The sequence below is a fragment of the Galeopterus variegatus genome, unplaced genomic scaffold (genome assembly GCF_000696425.1).
Source record: "Galeopterus variegatus unplaced genomic scaffold, G_variegatus-3.0.2 Scaffold13294, whole genome shotgun sequence".
Lineage (NCBI taxonomy): Eukaryota > Metazoa > Chordata > Mammalia > Dermoptera > Cynocephalidae > Galeopterus > Galeopterus variegatus.
This window is the reverse complement of record NW_007739405.1, coordinates 9339-14890: the sequence shown is the minus strand read 5'-3', so window position 1 is coordinate 14890 and position 5552 is coordinate 9339. Positions and strand designations below refer to the sequence as shown.

Below are 5552 nucleotides of genomic sequence, written 5' to 3'. Positions count from 1 at the left end.
CATCCTCTTAACCATGCTTTGTTTTTTCCATAGTATTCATAATGACTGTCACAACATATGTGCAGCTGTTCTATTGCCTGCACTCTCCTACTGCGATGAAAGCCCGTCAGAGCGGAGACTGCACATCGTTGTATCCCCAGTGCATAGCACTGCCTAGTATTTAGTAGCAGCTCAATAGATATTTGTCCAATGAATTAATGAATCCCAGGGTCACGGCTGCAGCTGGATGGGAGCCACAGTGATTCAGTGGGTTTCTGTGCTGGCCACCATTCTCTGTAACCAGCTCTATCTTCATTGAAAGGAAAGCATGCTGGCGTGTCTGCAGACTGACAGCAAGAAGCACCTGAGTGAGACACTCAGGCCTGACGACTGTCAGAGACAAGACACAGGACTACGTGATCCATTGTAGGGTTCCGGTCTGGCAGTTCCCATCTAACGTGCAAGTGCCAGGTAATTGGATTGGTAATGGGATACGGAGACTTTCACCTTGAGGTCACTGCCTCGCTTCCAGCCTAAGAGACGGCTGCAGCTGAAAGTCACCACTCTTGGGGAGTAGTTCTAAGATCTGGGGAAATGTCTGAGTATGAGTTTCAATGTAAGGCTGTGCCCCGTCAGAGAGTTAGCCTGCCTGCTTTTGTCACTACCTTGCACCCACAATCCTCTATCAGGTAATGGGAGGCCTTGGCTTAGGGCTACCCGAGGCACAGAGGAAGATACGAGCCCTGACCTGGCCCATGAGTCACAGTCGTCCTAGGAAGTGATGTGTAACAGCATCGAGATGTCACTATCCCAGCAGCAGCTGGACTTCACCTTCACTGTTAGACTTTTCTTTTCTAATAACCAGTGAGTGGAAACTCTGTCCTGATGGTCAGATTGCTCTGCCTGGTCGCAAACAGTGGAAGAAAGACCATGGCTCTTAAGTCTGAAAAATGTGGGTTTGAATCCTGGATTGGCCTCTTTCTGGTTATAATCTTAAACCAATTAGTTAACTTCTCTGCATTTCCCTTTCCTCATCTGTAGGCTAGAGACAAAGTATGCACCATGCAGATTGTTGTAAAGGTCAGAGGCAGTGTATCTAACCCATTTAGCACAGGTCTCATACCAGGGTGCTCAAGAAGTCATAGCAAATGAGTGATAGGAATCCTTTTCCCAGGAACTAGAAAGGATTATATTTATGGCTGTACCCAAGAAGTCCATTTATTTGTTATTCATCAGATTTTTATGGAAGACCAATTAAGCAATGGGCACAGCTGTGGATACTAATTAAATAGCTAGTATGCTGAGAGTAAAGAACTGGCAGCACAGAATTAATGGGCCACTGCTTTAGGAAACACAGAAATTAGCAAAGAGTCATACATCCGTAAAAACTACAAGCAAAAGGGCCTCACTAAAGTCAGGGACTATGTCCTGCTCACCCTTGTCTGGTCCTCCCCAGGGCCTGTGACAGGGTTTTGTATGTAGTAGGCACTCAACATATATTTGATGCATTTAAATAAGTGAAGAGGAGGGCAAGCAGAAAGCCTGTGGCCCTACCAACCTCTTCCTCACAGCAGAGTTCATTCCCACAGACCAACGTTTGCAGTGTCTTTCACCCTGACAAATGCAGCCCATTCTGCAGGATTCTGCAGCCAGGCTGGGATGTGCGGCTGTGGAGCTGACAGCAGTGGCCTGATTTCAGGCATGTGACTGCACTGCAGACTGCTGAGCAGGAGGCATGAGGGAGAAGGCTCCCTATTGTATAAGCCATGCCATCTGGCTTGAGGAGAAGAGTTCAGCAGGGCTGGGAGCATCTGCAGGCATCCATGTCCACATCTCTGTGCACCTCCCCTTGGAAGAGATGGGCTTTAGTCTTCAAGGCCCCTGGCTGTGTCACTGTGGAGCCGTGATCAGCTTAGTCTGTCTCTGGACCATCCTTCTTCAACACATACCAACAATAATGCTGTCCCCTCTGCTTCAGAAGATAGAACTGGGAGGCAGCTGTGGAGGAGCTGGTGCCCAGTGTCACTCCGGCTCCCACTGTCCAGGGTCCACTGGAGGAAGTTCCCACCATCCATACAACAGAGTGAGAGCCAACCAGCCAGCACTGACTGGGGCAGAAACTCCATGGCTGTGTGTTCCCACTGTGTGTTGGTGCCACCAAACACAGCCCTGCGCAAAACTGGGACACAGTGAAAGGTCATCTTTGACCTGCCTTTGTCCTGAGATGCTTGACTTCTCATGCAGAGCTCCAAAGCTCCTTCCAGTGATTGACTGGGCTACCTATCCAGTGGACACCTGCCTTTGGAAAGGCCACCTGGCAGGGACATAATACTTAATTAACAGCAGAAAGCAAGCAGCCCAATGGAGTTTCAGCCAAGTGCTGCCTGGCTGGGGATACACGTGGGAGTGAAGGCTCTCGTTTACCTTGAATAATACTGGTTCCGGGGGCAAATGCTAGGCTCCGGGTTGACACTGGCGGCCACGTGTGGATCTCCCCTCCTGCTTACCCGTGTGGATCTGTGATTTGCGTTCCCTTCCTATTGGCTGCAGATGTGCTGCTGCCTCTATGTGCTTTCAGAGCTCAGATTTCACAGAGGGCGAAAGTGAGTACAGGAAGGAGAGGGAGGAAGGACGGGGGGGTGCAGCGGGGAGAGAGGACAGCTGCATCCTAATGATGCATTTTGGTAACACAAGGAGACAGTGTAATGCTATTGTTTTTGTGTGTATTAAACCACTAATCCACATCCTGTTTTGGCAACATGGGCTACCTCCCATCTGTACGCCTTACCTACAGTCTGTAAAGCTAATTTGTTACACAGCATTCTTCTCCCATGGGGATGAGGTCACTGGTCACAGAAGATTGATTAAGCTCTTGGAGAATAAACATTAATGAAAATCAACACTGCCTAATGAGTGTTTTTATGGCAGCCTCATAAAAAAGAATTTTAAAAGGAGGAACAAATAAACAAAAACAGCAACTAAGGCCAGAAGCCCTCTCTCCCGATGTCTCTCGATCCTTGTCATAAAGTTGGTATCAGGACTGTGGTAGAAATCCCCTGCTGGGCCAGCCTTCCTGCCCTCCACTGCCCTTAGCTCGCTGGCTTCTGGTCTGTGACATTTGCCTGTGAGCATGTGCACACATAGTTCTAAAGACATTTCCCTTTGTTCAGGCCAACTGTTGCATGACGAGAGAAATAGCCTCTGGGTCAGAACACCAGCAGCACCATTTACTGCGGGAGTTTGGGCGGGGAATGTAAACTCCCTGACCATTTTCACATCTTTAAAATGGGAATACTGGTTTTCCCATTATCTCCCCCAGAAAAGTTGTTGCACTGAGGATCACATAAGCTATTCACAAAAGAAGATACACAACCAAGCAATAAGTTAAAGCAAAAGTCCTCAACACCACTAGTCACCAGGAAAATGAAAATTAAAACAAAATGAGTTACTACTTCTCCTACTAGAATTGGGTAAAATAAAAAATAATGGTACTATTGGAAGTAATGGGGACCTTGTGTGTATTGTCAGTGGGAGTGAAAAATTGAACAAACACTGAAAAATAGTTTGCTAAATAGTTCATCACACATCAGCCAAGAGAATAAAACATATGATCACAAAAAGGAGCTTTAGTCATAACTGCTCCAAAATGAAAATAGTTCAGATGTCCATCAACAAAATCATGGGTAAACAAATGGTGATATATCCAGAAAATGGAATACAAATAGTGATTAAAAAGAGTAAACTACTGATGAGTATAAAAATTTGGAGAAATCTTTAAAAATAAATTAAGCTGAGAGAAAGAAACAGATGAAAAACAAACAAACAAACAAACAACCCCCCAAAATAAACCTACTGTTAGTTTTGATTAATAAGAAATTTTAGGATAAGACAAACTGAAAGATGGGAATAAAAATCAGACCAGTGGCTGTATGCCGGGTGGCAGGCTTTCCCTGGACAAGGACAAGAGGGCCCATTCAGGCAGGATGGACATTGTCTCTTGATATTGCTGGTGAGTTAGAAGTGCAGGTACTTGCTGCAACTGGTTGAAAGAAATGCCTCGGATGGGAGCATTCTACTGTGTAAAAATTGTACCTCTACTTGAAATGAATGGCAACAATCAATTTTCAAAATTGATTGAATAGTTAATTCATTCTTTGAAGAGCAATTCATTATAGACTATGATGTAGAAACATTTTGCTAAGGGTTTGTGATTCACAGAATTTTAGCAATCAACAATTTGATGTGGTGATAACAGCTCAGTAAATGAATCCAAACATTGAGATTTGTCTGCAATACAAAGTAAAACAGATTTTTTTAAAAGATGCAAATGTACAAATAAATATGCTTTCTCTTTAGGAAATCCCACCTAATCGCTCTGGATAGCCATCAAACATGGGGAAGATTAATGCCTTATTAACTCTGATGTAAAGCAGCCGCTGACCAATCCACTTTCTTAGAGCTCCTCTGATGTCACTGATCCCTGGATTGTGCATGAGGGGGTTGAGTGCAGGGGAGAAGACAGCGTAGAATGCTGACACAACCTTGTCCTGGCCAGCTGACCTGTAGGATCTGGGTCTCATGTAGATAATAATGGCAGATCCATAAAAGAGTCCCACCACAGCCAAATGTGACAAGCAGGTGGCAAAAGCCTTCTTGCAAGCTTCCGTAGGATGCATGTGCAGAACAGCAGTGAGGATGTGACTATAGGTCAGGATGAGGGAAAAGGGGACCAGAAGCATTAACACACAGCAGAGGTATGTGACATACTCAAAGACAAACATGTCACTGCCACCCAAACACACCAGCCTGGAGGACTCACAGATGAAACTGTTGATCTCGTGTGCACCACAAAATGGGAGGCTCACAGTAGCAACAACCTGCATGAGCCCATCAGATGACCTCAGGAACCAACATCCCAAAGTCATTCTCAGGTATAAATGCCAGCTCATGAGGATGCGGTATTGCAGGGCTGGCAAACAGCCATATGACGGTCACAGGACATGGCTGACAGGAGGAAGCACTATCCACCACATAGAGTAACCAAGAAGAATATCTGCAACCCACAATCAGCAGAGGGTATGGACTTCTTTCTGGTCACCTAGTCAGAAGGTAGTGGAAACCAGCATCAGGTCTACGAAAGACAGTTGTCTCAGGAGGAAGCACGGGGGCTTGTGGAGCTGGTGGTCCCCGTACGTCAGGGGAAGCATGAGGGCACTGCCCATAAGGGAGGTGAAAGCAATCGTCAGAACCTCCATGAACAGAAATTGATGGCTTCTGCTGCCATTAAAGAGTCCTAGAAGAATAAAATATGTGGTAATGTTCCCATTTTCCATGATTTTAAACGGGAGTGGTACTGCAACTGGAGCAGTAGATGAGAGCATTTTTATTATTTACAATGCTCCAAGTGAATTACATATTTCTTGAAAGGCACTTGTGTGAAAATTATGAAACCTATTTCAAATCCTTCATCTGGCTTCTGCAAAATGTTTGAACATGAACGTAAAATCAACTTTAACTTTTTCTCATTTTTAAGGCTTTTGTGACAAATTCTCAGGTTGAATACTGATTAATTG

The 5552-nt window shown here is 45.2% G+C and overlaps 1 pseudogene; it reads right to left on the bottom strand.

The window, feature by feature from the left end:
* The window catches only part of LOC103581540, a 7838-nt pseudogene extending 2526 nt beyond the window's left edge, over positions 1-5312 (bottom strand).
* Positions 5313-5552: the final 240 nt, after the last annotated feature.